The sequence below is a fragment of the Arachis duranensis genome, chromosome 1 (genome assembly GCF_000817695.3).
Source record: "Arachis duranensis cultivar V14167 chromosome 1, aradu.V14167.gnm2.J7QH, whole genome shotgun sequence".
Taxonomy (NCBI): Eukaryota; Viridiplantae; Streptophyta; class Magnoliopsida; order Fabales; family Fabaceae; genus Arachis; species Arachis duranensis.
The window spans coordinates 13267234-13282828 of record NC_029772.3 but is presented as its reverse complement, the minus strand read 5'-3'; positions in this window follow the sequence as shown (position 1 = coordinate 13282828).

The following is a 15595-nucleotide window of genomic DNA, read 5'->3' as shown; positions in this document are numbered from 1 at the left end:
ACAGTCCATAAAACTTAAAATTTCATTTTTTGCTGCAGAATCGATCAACATATCTACAATTAGCTTAAAATACTCATCCTTTGGAGTAGCATTATTCAAATCTCGAAAATTGATGCATACTCTTAGCTTTCCATTTTTCTTCATTACAGGCACAATATTCGAAACCCATTCGACATAACGTGCAGTTCGAATGAACTTTGCTTTAATTAACCATTCTATTTCTTCCTTAATCTTTTGATGGATTTCTAGATCAAAACGATGAGGGGTTTGCTTTACAGGTCGAGCATTTGGTTTCAATGCTAATCGATGCTCTATAAGAGAACGATTGAGACCAGGCATCTCATGATAATCCCAAGCAAAACAATCTTTAAATTCATGTAAAAGATAGAAAAGTTCAGTTCGAAAAGGATCGACAAGATCTTTACAAATATATGTGATTCGAACATCATCAAGAGTCCCTAAATTAATTTCTTCTAAGGGATCATGATATTCAAATCCTTTGAAATGGTCATCATCTTTTACTGAATATTTCTCGAAACTCAAAGGTTCTAAATCATAGATGCAATCAAAAGAGAAATCAACAGATTCATTAGAAACAGAATATACTAAATCATTTACTAAATTAATATCAATTGATTTTCAACATAATGTGCCTCTGCTATTAAATCAGCAGTTTGTCTTGAAACACCACTTGCATTACATGAAGAGGAAAAACTAAAACCCTGACAACTCGACAGATGGCATCGAGTTGCTACAACTACTTAAAGAACTTGCATTCCTAAATGATTCCACTTCATCATAGGAACCACTTTTATTTCCTACAGAAAGAGAATTACTTAAATAATTATGTAAAATTTCTAGGTAGTCTGAAACATCCTGAACGTGGTCCATAGAACGATCCTTCAGCAACCCTTAAGAGAGACAATCCCAGACAGTCGGGCTCACATTCAACTGTGGGTAGCGTAACTTCACTGTTAGACCTTCCGAGGACAAGTAACAACCTTTGCAATTATAAGAGTTCAGCATCCTGTCAACATTCAAAGGCTTCAGTTTTGGATTATACATCCTGAAATTGACATGCAATTGCTCGAAATAAAGATTCGAATCTGCCTTAACAATCTCAAGTTTGCAATCCTCTGTCCAAAGAAGGACGCTTTGATGCACAGTAGAAGGTACAACTCCAACACCGTGGATCTAATCTCGCCCCAATAAAGCATTGTAACTTGCTTTTGATGGTACCACCATGAACACAGTATTTTGTTCGGATGATCCAACCTTCACTCCCAAAGTAACAAGACCTTTTGCTGGTGTCGAAGAATCACTAAAGTCTCTTATAACAATATTAGTAGGGACCAGATCATCAGGATGCTTTATCACCTTCATCAGCATCCTTTCTGGCAGGAGACTGATTGTTGCTCCACCATCAATCAGAACTTTATTTACTTTAATCCCACTCAAAGTAGTGGCGATATGGAGTGGGCGGAGATGGGATTTCTGCCTTTCAGTAGGCCTTAGAAAATAACCCGGTTCATCCTCATATCGGACGAAAGAAAAAGCTTCTTCGACTTCCATGTTATAGTCTTCTCTGGGTCACCTTCATATTCCCCAGATACTCAGTTGGAATAATTAAAATCATTCCAACCATATCAACATCCCTTTCCTCAAATCACTCTTCATCCAAATCAACTTCCTTGCCTTTGTCGACCCCCGAGGAATGAGCTATTGCCTTGCCTTTCTACATCTTTACAGGAGATGGAATCCCCTTCGGGCACGTCTCTCCATCAGAAGGAAAGACAATTCAGGAATGAACGGAAGGCATTGCCCCCTAGCTTAGGTTTGCTTGAGGCTTTTTATTTTGATTGAGATTTTTTCTACCCCTACCCCCTTGGGTATCCTCTGGCTCTACCACGACGATAGGGATATTGGTTTCGAGGAGGTCCTCGACATCTCCACTGTGGGTTCCATCGATAGAGAGCATCTCAATTTTGGAATTTTTGACAATTCCGAATCCATTATACACCTATAGCCTAAGACCGGCTCAAAGGTGCAACCACATTTTGTGGAGGGGTCTTAGAGCTTTGTCCTCTATACGCCAAATTGGTTGCCTCTAACGCGCTTGCTCTTCTCTATGAGCTAACTCTTTCTTTATTCTTTCTTTCTCAAAAATCGCTGCGGCTTCAGCATCAAATATAGCGTTGCATCATGGACATAAAGACACATCACGGTTCTTAATCTTTTGTTGTACCAAAAAGTCTAGTAGGCCATCCCCTACTCGAGGATACACAGATCGAACTTGTGACTCGAAATCATCTAGAGCCACATTAAAATCATAAGACATACCAACCATATTCACTCTGAAATGTGGTTCAACGAAGCTAGCATCAGCATCGAAAGGATCAACATCGTCCTTCATTTCCTTCTTACCATTATCGAACTTTAGACGCCCTTCCATTATAGCTTCCTGAATTAAGTCCCTAAAACGAACACAACTGTTAGTCGAATGACTGGTTGCTTGGTGAAATTTACAATAAGGTTTCCCTTTAAAATCTTTCACCGAAAGTAATGTTCTACCCTCAGGCAGAATTAACTGTTTATCTTTAAGCAACACATTGAAAATCTGATCAGATTTCAAAATATCAAAACTATATTTCTTTCCACTTTTCAGTTTTGAATCATTCGACTTTTCATTACTAGGAACTTTTTAAGTAAAGAGCAAACATATGGAGGACCCTTTTTAAGTTCGGCCAAATTAATCTATGTCTCAAAATCGAATTCCTTTTCCGAGGACTCCATACTCACATAAGCAACTTTCTCCTTTCGAGCGAAAGGCCTAATTTTTAACTTAAGCTCATTCCTATGTTTCTCCTTTTCTTTTTCATAAGTTCAACTTGACAAATTCTTTCATCCAAATGGGCTATGTCAGGGATATGCACATTGAGCAACTTTCGACGCATATAAAATCCTAACCCCATAACTGCTATTTTCACCACTTCACTCTCGGGTAATGACACATAGCATCTGCTTCTAGCATTTTTGAAACGTATCATATAATTATCAATGGTTTCACCATCTTCATGTTTCAAAGCAACTAGATTAGTAACTACCACATTCAATTTCTCTCGATAAAATTGGGCGTGAAAAGCAGTTTTTAACTGATTCCATGTTGTTATCGAATTTGGTCTGAGATTTGAAAACCAAGTAAATGCGTTCTTCGTTAAAGAAGAAGGAAAAGACTTCATTTTCAAATTCTCATCATTGGCTAAATTCCCAATCTCAACCAAATATCGAGCAATATGTTCAGTGGTTGACTCTCCAACTTCTCCTGCGAATTTTGTGATTATTTTTGGATTTTTCACCCCTCTTGGAACTTTAGCCATTTGAACAACTTGAAAGAAGACAGACACAAAATGGGGTCGATTCATCAAACCAACATTTAGACCAACTTGATTGAGTACTTTTTCCACAATTCTGGTGACTTGATAACGTTCACCACCATGATTAACATGTAATCTGGCTAGAACTTCATCAGCATCTTGACCATGGGAACTATATGAGGATTTTCTCTATTAAAAACATTGTTTTCATTTTGAAATACATTTTTGAATCCTTCATTATTCCCCTGGCATCATGCCTTTCACCTTCCTCATAATTTACGATTCGAGCAATTCGTTCGAATTTCGATTCGTAATCCGCCATCATAGGATTTAAAATTATGGTCATTTGTTGAGTCAACAAATTGACTAAGTCATGATGACTTTCCTCTACATGTTGTTGATATACTGTCATAAAGTTAGCAGCATTCGAAGTAGAGCCCACATAATAGTCACGAGAATACTCGGAATGCTATTGTGGGTTTTGAGAATTATTCGCTCCACTCATACTCCCGAAATGAAAAGAAGGAGCAAAACCACTCACTGGTGGAGTATAACCAGGAGGGAGACCATAAGGAGGTCATCCAGTGCTTATTAGAGGTAGTGGCAAATTACCACGTGGACGAATGTTTTGTCCGATATTCCCAGTTTGCATGGCGGTCACCGCTATGCTTTCACTTCCAATTACACCTTCCGAACGTGAAGTCACGTCTGCAGATTGCATGATTACTAGTATGCTTTTGTTGGTGGACGAACCACCATTCACATTTGACGATTCATCAGTCATGTGAATGATCTTCCCACTTCTCAATTCCATACACCAAATGACACCAAAAAAATTATTTGACACACATCAATTTAAAATTGTCACACCGGGTGTGCCAATTTGTTTTGTTGATTTTTTGCAAATCGATGGTGGTTCGATATCTAATAGTCTGGGAGCAAAACCTACTCCTCTTTTGCAGGTACCAATTTTCTATAAGTGCATCAAAGTGTCTTCGATTAGACAAGTATTGAAATAAAAAGTAAATTAAAACTTGTGAAAGAATAAAAGAAATTAAAAACAATAATTTTGAAAAGGAAATTAGTTGAAATCGAAAAGGTTGCGTTGAAATTTAAAGAAAACAGTAAAGGTGCCTTCGACTGGGTCAAAGGACTTTGGGCATGAAAATTAAAAGTACTGGAATGTAAATTGCATTTGAATATTAAATCATTATATGAAACATAAATTTGCTTGAGAAGTAAAGTTTATAGAAAGTTAAATTGAAAAGATAAAGACATGCAAGGAACCCTACAGATAATTAACTCGAAGCAGACTCAGAAAGTCTCTGGGGATGTGAGTGTGCGTGAGTAATTTCTAAAGCAAAGTTCCAACCTTTATTCCCTACAACTTTCTAATATTTATAGTCCACTTCTGTAACCGATTATCAATTACACAATAATGTCTTGTGTTCATACCCTGCATCAAGCTGTCCGACCTGCGATGTTTAGCGACAAGCCGACTGACCTCTTCAGGTAAGACTATCCGACCTCTTCTCAAAGAGCTCGGCCAATGCCCGACCTCTTCTCAAAGAGCCCGGCCAAATCGTCAAAGGAGCCCAAAGCAGGCCCAAAATGAAGGAACACAACCCAATCTAAAGGCAGCCAAAGCCCAGAAAGATAAAGGCGGTTCCCCTAAAGATAAGATGACTTCACTCAAAGATAAGATAAGATAAGATAAGATAACTATCTTATCTCCAGAGAGGTCACTCCTCACCATTATAAATACACTGGAGCACCCAAGTATAACTCATACTCTGATTCTACTTAATACCTGTTTAATACCCTTGCTAACTTAAGCATCGGAGTCCCTTGCAGGTACCCCCACCCTTCGGTGACAAGGGATCAGCAGCATTCTCAGTTCCACAAGTCGGACACACCAGCTCCGGCTGCTACACACCTGCCAGACACGTCGGCTCCGACCAGCACAGAAGATCTCGTTCGAGATCGACCTACAGTTTCAGGTAAACCCACGGAACACTGACGCCATTGCCGGGGAAATTGGAAGTCATCCCACCATCATGGCAGACAACCATGACAACGACCTCGATTCAGATCTAGAGGATAGAACGCCACACAAAAATGCAGACACTACACCAAAGAATACTCCTCAACTTAACAACGAAAAGGATTCTCCAAATGCGAGAGCCATGGAGGCGCTTCAAGACCGTTTAAAACAACTGGAAGAAGAAGCCCTACATTAACAAGAGGCTGAGAAAGACCTACAAAGGGAGATAAAGCGACGCCGGGAATTGGAGGACAAACTCCTAAAACTCGAAGCCGATCTCAAGGCCAAAGCTAATCGACCCTCTCATGAAGATAGCTCCTGCAAGGACCAAGATCCATTCACCAAAGAGATCATGAAAGCTAAAGGTCTCAAAGGACTTCAAAGCTCCAGACATGACCCCGTACGACGGCACATCAGATCCAAGCCATCATCTTAGCAATTTCAGAAGCATGATGTATTTCACGGAGGCCTCAGATGCAATCCGTTATTCTCCATCCAGAAGGACAAAGCCAATCACGCACCGAGCCTATTAGGGATCAAGCAAGGAGATCGAGAGAGCCTTCGCAACAACATGGAAAGATTCAACAAAACATGTATGGGCATACAAAGTCTGCCAACAGAAGCAGCTATCAGGGGCCTCATCAATGGTCTACGAGAAGGACCTTTTAGCCACTCAATATCCAGGAAGCACCCAAACATCTCTAAACAAGGTACAAGAACGAGCAGAGAAGTACATCAACATGGAGAAAAACTCTCGACTAGGAGAGATCTCAAAAATCGAACATTCCTACTCCTCTCGGGATAAGGATAAAGAGTCCAAGAAAAAAGAAGATCAACATGGAGAGAAGCCTAGAAAATACCACAATTACACCCCCTTTGGGTGTCTGTTGTGGATGTCTATCGAGAAATATGAAACACTGAGAAGATCCCATCAACTCGCCCAATCAAAAACTAAAGAGGTCGGACGCGTTGAAAGTCCACCTCACACCAAAGAGGTCGGACGCGTTGAAGGTCCGCCTCACACCAAAGAGGTCGGACAAGTTGAAGGTCCACCTCACACCAAAGAGGTCGGACGAGTCGAACGTCTCACACCAAAGAGGTTGAACAAGTTGAATGTCCACCTCACACCCCTGAGAGACATGTTCATGGAGGATTCGCAGGAGGAAGGATCTCTAAATCATCTCGCAAAGGATACCTCAAAGAGGTATATTAAGGAAGGGAGAGAGGTTTGAATAGGACTACGGGGTGCAAACAAGCCTTCCAATATTTTGAAAATTCTTGGAGCAACCACCCATTCTTACCCAACCAAGGGAAAGTGAAAAGCTCATATTATACCTCGTAGTGGGAAGTCTGGCAATAGCCTCATCACTAGTTAAAGAAGACAAAAGTGGGCAATAACCCGTCTACTTCATCATCAAGGCTCTACAAGGGGCCGAACTAAACTATTAAGAAATAGAGCAGTTCGCCTACGCCCTCATACTCACCTCTCGATGACTCCACTCATACTTTCAAGCTCACACTATCAGAGTTCGGACCAACCAGCCCATAGAAGGCATCCTACAGTAGGGGTGCACATGGGGCCGGGTGAAGCCGGGTTCGCCGTGACCCGAACCCGACCCTAAATAATGATCCGGTCTGTTTATGAGACCCATACCCGACCCTAGACCCGATGAAATCGTGTTACTTTCGGGCCACACTTAAGCCGGGTCTAGACCGGGTGAAGCCCGGGTCTTGATCAACTTTATCACGACATCACCAAAAATTAGATTCTACATCTTTTGAACCTCTAAATTTTGGAAAATAATTATTCCATAACATTGTAACATTCACATAATAATAATTTAAAATTTAATAAAAATAATTTAAAGTTTTATAATAATAATTATTTCAATTACACACTAAACATTTAAAGTTCAAAAGACAATTAAAATAAAGTTAGCAACCAACACAAGATTAACATAATAATAATAATTTATAGTGTCATACCAACCAATAACAACAAACTATTAAGTAGCAAACAACTACAGAATAAAATTCATTTGATTCGTAGCTTGCTCTCAAGGTTGTGAACTTGATTCTTGTTGTGTGAATGTGTTAGTAACATCTGCAAAACATAAAAATTAGTCTCTCAAGATTATCATATGAATTAAGTTAAATAATAAAAGAAGTAAAGACATCATATAGTAAATATACCATTAACAATCTTGTCATTACTGTCAAATTAATCAAACTCAAGTTCTTCAAATATCTGCTTAGAAGGATACAACCAACTTTGAGTGCAGATTAAAGCTTCTGCCATTTTTGGTGACAAAGAGCTATGATAAAGATCAACCACATGCCCACCGGTACTAAAGCATGATTCAGATGCAACAGTTGAAACTGGAATACCAAAAACATCACGGGCTATGGGAGAAAGAATTCTATATTTTGATCCATTTAATTTTCACCAAGCCAATATATCAAAATTCTCATCTTCGACGTCCACAGGATCTTCGGCCAAATATTTCTCAACATCAGATTTGCTATCTGGATTAGCTTTTTTCTTCTTTTGTTTTTTTCACAAATTCACTCTATTTGCAGCAACAGACCTAGCACTAGACTGACTACTGTCTTTATCATCCAAAACAGCTCTAGAGGAACTGACACCATCATAAAAAACTTTATCATCTATAATTTCTTTTGAATAAAATTTGTATAATGTCTCCAATATAAATTTCACAAAACTAGTCATACTAGTAGCCACTTCCTTATCATATACATCCTCCAAACACCAAAAAAGATAATCAAGTTTGTATCGAGGATCTAAAACAATGGCAACAAGTATCAAAGGATTAAACTTGTCAACTGGTCCCCAATATTTATCGTATTTAGCCTTCATAGAGCATGCCATAGTTCCCAATAATTTAGAATTGTTGTGGCTCCAAGATGTTAGTTAAGAATTTATAGATACAATTTCATGAAAGTATTTGTTTGAAGTAACATGTAAAGAAGATGAGAAACACAAAGTAATCTCATAGAAGTTTCTCAAAAAATCAATGAATAGCCTAGTATATTGCCAATCAAGTGCTGTGGGTGGACCAACTTTCTTTTTACCCCCACTATCCTCTCCAAACCATCTAAAAAAATCAGTTTCTTGATCATAAAGTCTATCAAATTTTTTTTCAAATTTTTCAGCATGTTCCAACATTAGATAGGTGGAATTCCATCTAGTTGAAACATCTAAACAAACAAGACTTTTAGACTCTATCAACTCAGCCTCAACGTATTCTTTAAATTTTTTAATTATTTGGGGAGAAGATCTAACATACCTAACAGCATTCTGAATGCTTTCAATGGAGGCATGTTGCTCTTTAATTCCTTCATTCACTATCAAGTTGAGAATATGAGCACAACACCTCATTTGCAAATATTTTCCTCCGCACACCAATCCACCCCTTGCAGCTAATTTTCTTTGAAGGTAAGTGATAGCCCCATCATTTGAAGATGCATTGTCTAATGTGATTGTGAAGACCTTTTCAATTTCCCACTCTCTCAAACATGTCTCAATTTCTCTCCCTATTATTTTTCCCTTGTGGTTCTCAATCAAGCAAAAGTTGAGAATTCTCTTTTGTAGCTTCCATTCGTCATCAACAAAATGTGTAGTTAGGCTCATGTAGCTAAAATTTTGATTTGATGTCCAACAATCTGATGTCAAACAAACTCGAGCACATGACTTTGCCAACCAAGCTTTAAGTTTTTTCTTCTCATCTAAATAAAGTTGAAAGCAATCTCTTGACATTGTCATCCTGGATGGTACAGTGAATCTTGACTCAAATCGATTAATCATTTTGCGAAAATCAATTCCTTCGACCACTTTAAAAGGGTGTTCATCAAGGATAATAAACTCAGCTATTGCCTTCCTACAATCTTCCAAGCTATAGCCATTGATTTTGAAAGTTTTGCCGACTTCACCTTCTTCACCATCCGTAGGCATATAACCATGTAGTGTCCCATTTTTTGCCTGCTTTTGTAAATATCCACTTGTGAAAAATTTTCAAGTGTTTATTCAAAGAATTTGTGCCATGTCTAGTTGGATGACATAGATATACTTTTCGACAGTGATTACATTTGGCCTTGTGCTCTCCATTAGTCTCGCTAAATGAAAGCTGTTTAAAATGCGTCCAAACATAAGACTTTTTTTCCTTGCGAGTAGCCTGCTGTCCCTCGACAGCAGCAACCTCATGCTCTATGTTCATAGCTTTGTTGTCCTCATTACTTTGGACTGCAATAAAACTAGGATCTCCTCTTCCCATTTGTGTTTATCTAAACATAAAAAAGATTCATATAACAATATATCTAAAAAAAACTAAACATACTTAAACAACTTATCATAAATTCAATATATCTAAATAAAACTGAGCATACTTAAACAAGTGTTCACTGTTCAGTCTCATCATTTAACAATAACAAATGCAAAAAGAATTAAATGTTTAATTTACTAATCCACAAAAGAAAAAAAACAAATAAGAAAGATTCATAAGTATGTCGGTCTCATTCTTATTATTGTAAAACTTAAGTGAAATAAGGCATAGAGCCATAGATAATCATTGTAGGTAGGTTGAAATGCACGTAAGGATAGAGGCAGAACAACTAGCATTACTCAAAACTCACCAAAGCATTATTAGCGGGAGATCAAACCAAAGCATTACTCAATACTCACCAAAGCATTATTACACAATAACATAAAGTGTAGTAGTGCACAAACCAGGAAATTCAATTTTTAAATAACAATCAAATTTTAAGTGGAAGAGATCAATTACAATTATTAGCAGTGCAAATTATAAAACTAAAATTATTGTTCCTACTTCCTACTTCCAAAAATTTGCTAAGGCAGCCAATAGTTATAATTGCAAATTATTGTTCCTGCTCCCAATTCCTCTCAATTGTTAATTCCTATCTCTAATTAATAACTTCTTCCTACTTTCATCTAACTCATAACTCTCATCATTGAAGTATTCAAAATACAAACCAGAAAATTAAATACAAAAAAATTAATTTTGTTAGTTTTTCTCAAAATTAAACCAATCATAGCAAGAAAAATATAATGATTTCATTAGTTCTTTCCAAAAATTAACAAAACAAACAAAATAGGTGAAATAATTAGTACTTAATAGGCCAGTAGTTGCAAGAAAAAATGAAAATCAATGGTTTTTAGCAAAAACAAATTACCTGCTCTGCGTCTTGCGATGAACACTGCGTTGGTGAGAACACTAAGTCTCTGAGAGATGATTAAAAGTGAGTTACTGGTGCGCGCAGTGTTTGACGGTCAGCAGTTGTGGTGGTTGATCAAACTTGGTGGAGAAAGAGGAAGCTCTCCGTTGGCCGTTGGGGGATTGGGGCTATGGCGCTGCGCCTCAGGGGAAGTGGGAAACGAGTTTGAGTGAGAGAGACTGAGAGAGTGTGGTGTATGCTGTGCAGTGTGTCCTAACCCCTGAATATTGTGGGCTATTGGGCTGTGAAATGTGAAGCCTGAGTCCTGAAGAATGAAATTGTGGACATTAAACACAAAGCCAAGAAACAATAAAACATAGTGCATATTTTTTTATTTTTTCTTACTGCACACACGGGTCCAACGGGCCGGGGCCAGGTGACCCGAAGCTTGGCCCGAACCCGATTTAATAAATAACCGGGGCCATCTATTGAAACCTCGGGTCTGACCGGCCAATAACAAAGCCGGGCCAAATTAGCCTCGAAGTCACCGGGCCCGGTCCGGGTCTTCGGGCCGGACCGGGTCTTGTGCACCCCTATCCTACAGAAAACAGACTTAGCAGGAAGAATTCTACAGTGGGCAGTCAAGTTATCCGAATTCGATCTTCGACATAAAGCTTAGACAGCCATCAAATCACAGTATCTGGCCGACTTTATTACAGAGTACACTGACACCCCGGGAAATCCTACAAAATGGAAACTCTACATGGACGTCTCTTCAAACAAAACCGGGAATGGTGCAGGCGTAATTATATAAAGCGATCAGGGAAGCCAAATCAAGCTAAATGACAAAGCTGAATACGAGGCACTACTCGCTGGTTTAAGGCTAGCTAAGAAGGTAGGAGCTTACCATGTCTAGTGATTCACAAGTAGTCACCTCACAAATAGAAGGAAGCAACCAAGCTGAGGATCCCACCATGAAAAAATACCTCGGGTAATTCGGGGGACCCTGGACAATACTAGAGAACAGCTCGGACAATTCGGGGGACCCTGGACAAAAACAGAAAATAGCTCGGACATTTCGGGGAATATGAAGTCCGACACATACCTCGGGAGCAGAATGCCCGAGCTGATGTACTTTCAAAATTAGCCAGTACCAACAGCTCGGACAATTCGGGGAATATGAAGTCCGACACATACCTCAGGAGCAGAATGCCCGAGCTGATGTACTTTCAAAATCAGCCAACACCAAACCAGGGGGCAATAATAGAAGCCTCATCCAGGGTACATTACAAGACCACAACAAGGAAGGAAAACAAACCCTCTCCTCAGAGTCTGGTGACACCAGCTCATAATTATTCTCCTCATCCCTATTCCTACAAATTCTACGGAACCTCCTAAGTCGCACACAGTACTCAGGGTCAGCCACAGTAACACGCATTAAAACTATGGAATCCAGTCAATCAGACATGCCGTCCGGGATCTTAGTAGACATCTCAGCAATATTTTTTCAAGAAGACATAGGTCAACCATGGGGTTATTACCAAACAACTCAGACCAATAAGGAAACAACTCAGACAATAACAACAAAATATCAAGTGTCAGATACAACAGTAAAAGGAAAACCCCATGACTCACACGAAAGTCCAGGGGCACCCTTTGGAGGCAACAACAGGGCAAGAACACAGAGAAGAGAAGCCGACAATCTATACCCAAACAGTCCAAACACCTCTCAGACAAAAGGTCAAAACAAAAGCTAGAAATTTTATACAAAAGGAGTCAAGCAACGATGAAAAGAAACAGGAACAGCAACAAAACCCTAAAAGCCCACATTCTTCTCAAAGGCGAATGACAAAAGAAAAGTCATAACAAACGATCAAAGACGCAAGCTTTTTGCAGAATGAACCAAAGTTCTTTAGAGCAAAAACTCAACTACAAAGTCAAAGCTTTACATAAAAAACATAGCCCCACCAGAAGAGCTCCAACAAGTCCTATGGGCATATCGGACAACTCCACACTCCACCACAAAGGAATCACCTTTCCGATTAGCTTACAGAATGGAGGCAATGATCCCAGTGGAGGTCAAAGAAGGATCGCCCAGATTGATCCACAACAGTGAAGAGGCCAACTCCCAACTTCAAAAGGAAGAACTCGACCTACTTCCAGAAATCTGAGAAAGAGCTCAGACCAAGGAAGAGGTGTTAAAACGTCAAATGGCCTCAAGATACAATCGGAAGGTAACCTAGCAACGACGATCTCATCCTAATCTGAAATGACATCAGAATAGGTCGGTCAGGAGAAGAGAAGCTAGCAGCCAACTGGAAAGGATCATACCAAGTTGTTCAAAAGAACTGGGGAAAGGTTACTGTTCCAAGGGTCACCTGAAACTATAGGTCGATCTCGGTAGAGATCTTCTGTGTTGGTCGGAGCCGACGTATCTGACAGGTGTATAGCGGCCGGAGCTGGTGTGTCTGACTTGTTGGACTTGGTGATGGTGTTGATCCTACTAACATGTACACACTCTTATCTTCATTTTATTAAAAAATTGCAGATTCCCTAAAAATTTTCCTACCAAGACGCCCGACTACGGCAGGTTGGCAAGGTGAACACCAGATTCACCGTCCGATCACGACAAAGTCGGCAAGATGAAAACCAAATTCATCATCCGATTACAAAGTGACAAGTCGGCAAGGTGAAAACCAACTTCACCGCCCGACCACGATGAAAACCAAATTCATCGTTTGATTTTGACAAAGGTCGACAAAGTGAAAACCAAAATTCACTGCTCTACAAACTCCCAATACACATTAATCTGAAGCATTTATCGTCCGATTATAAAGCAACAGATTGACAGAAAGTGAAGAATAGATTCAATGTACGATCTCGATAGGAATGATCGTCCGACAAAGGTGAAAACGCGATTCACCTAAAGGACGATCAAACCGGGACAGAAACCACCATCTACGAATCGGCAAAGATGAACACAGAATAATGCAAGAAGTTATAAAAGTAATCCCTAAAAGAGACCTAACAAAGGTCCAAGAAAGAGGATTACAAAAATAACTTAGAAGAGATCGACCTAACGAAGTCGGTCTCCTACAAGACAAGTTATAAAAGTAATCCCTGAAAGAGACCTAACAACGTTATCAGCAAATCCCTGGAAAGAGGTCTGGCCAACCCTATTAAAGAGAAATTGCTATAACTTAGAAGAGATCGACCTAACAAAGTCGGTCTCCTACAAGACAAGTTATAAAAGTAATCCTTGAAAGAGACCTAACAAAGGTCCAAGAAAGAGGATTACAAAAATAACTTAGAAGAAATCGACCTAACGAAGTCGGTCTCCTACAAAACAAGTTATAAAAGTAATTCCTGAAAGAGACCTGAATAAGGTCCAAGAAAGAGGATTACAGATATAACTTAGAAGAGCCCGACATGACAAAGTCGGCCCAAACGACAAAAGTTATAAAAGTAATCCCTGAAAGAGACTTGAGCAAGGTCCAAGAAAGAGGATTACAGAAATAACTTAGGAGGACCCGACATGACAAAGTCGGCCCAAGCGCCAAAAGTTATAAAAGTAATCCCTGAAAGAGACTTGAACAAGGTCCAAAAAAGAGGATTACAGACATAACTCAGAAGAGACCGAGAAGAAGAAGTTGGACCAAACGAAAGCTACAGCTGGACCGACAAGAAGAAGTCGGACCAACGAAAGCAACAGCTTGGACTGACAAGAAGAAGTCGGACCAACGAAAGCTACAGCTTGGACCGACAAGAAGAAGTCGGACCAACGAAAAACGTGCGCTAAAACGGACATAGCTCCGCCCAAAAAGCCACGGCTCCACAACAAGGCTATCAAAATTGTTCAGAATGACTAAAAAGTGTTCTACGAAAACACTAAAAGGTCGTCGGACAAATTAGCCCCAAGGACCACCTCGACCAAGTAGAAAGTGGACAAAATCAGAAGTGATCAAAAGAGGTCGGACAACAAAGTACCGACACTCTACAAAGATCCACAAAAATGGACAAAGACATCTCGCAAGCGGCCAGAGGAAGGCCAGGAATGTTTTGCTAAAAGGTACGAAGTCTTGAAAAAAGACACTACTTAAAAAGCAAAAAGCACAGCCTCAAAGACAGAGCTAAAAAGTCATCCAAACAAACTATAAAAAAGGTTCCCCATCGGAACACTACCTAAAAAGTTGTTGGATTATGACTAAAAAGCCCGAACAGCAAAGACAAACAAGTCGGAAGAAGGCTGAAAAGTCCCCTCAACAAAGTAAAAGGGGCAATACCAGACTCGCACAAGGAGAAACTACTCAAAGATCGACCAAAGTCAGGATGCTTGAGCACGACTTCTGATGAGCGGATAATTTATACATTTTTTGGCATTGTTTTTAGTATGTTTTTGGTATGATCTAGTTAGTTTTTAGTATATTTTTATTATTTTTTAGTTAAAATTCAATTTTCTGGACTTTACTATGAGTTTGTGTATTTTTCTGTGATTTCAGGTATTTTCTGGCTGATATTGAGCGACCTGAGCAAAAATCTGATTCAGGCTGAAAAAGAACTGCTGATGTTGTTGTATTCTGACCTCCCTACACTCGAAATGGATTTTCTGGAGCTACAGAACTCCAAAAGGCGTGCTCTCAACTGCATTGGAAGGTAGACATCCATGGCTTTCCAGAAATATATAATGGTCCATACCTTGTTCGAGCTTAGATGACGCAAATTGGCGTTCAATGACAGTTCCATGCTGCATTCTGGAGTAAAACGCCAGAAACACTCAAACCGGCGTGGCAAATCAGCCTCAGAATTTCCAGCGTTTAACGCTGGAACTGGCATAAAACTTGGAGTTAAACGCCCAAACTGGCATAAAAGCTGGCGTTTAACTCCAGAAAAGGTCTCTACACGAAATTGCTTTATTGCTCAGCCCAAGCACACACTAAGTGGACCCAGAAGTGGATTTTTACGTCATTTACTCATTTCTGTATACCCT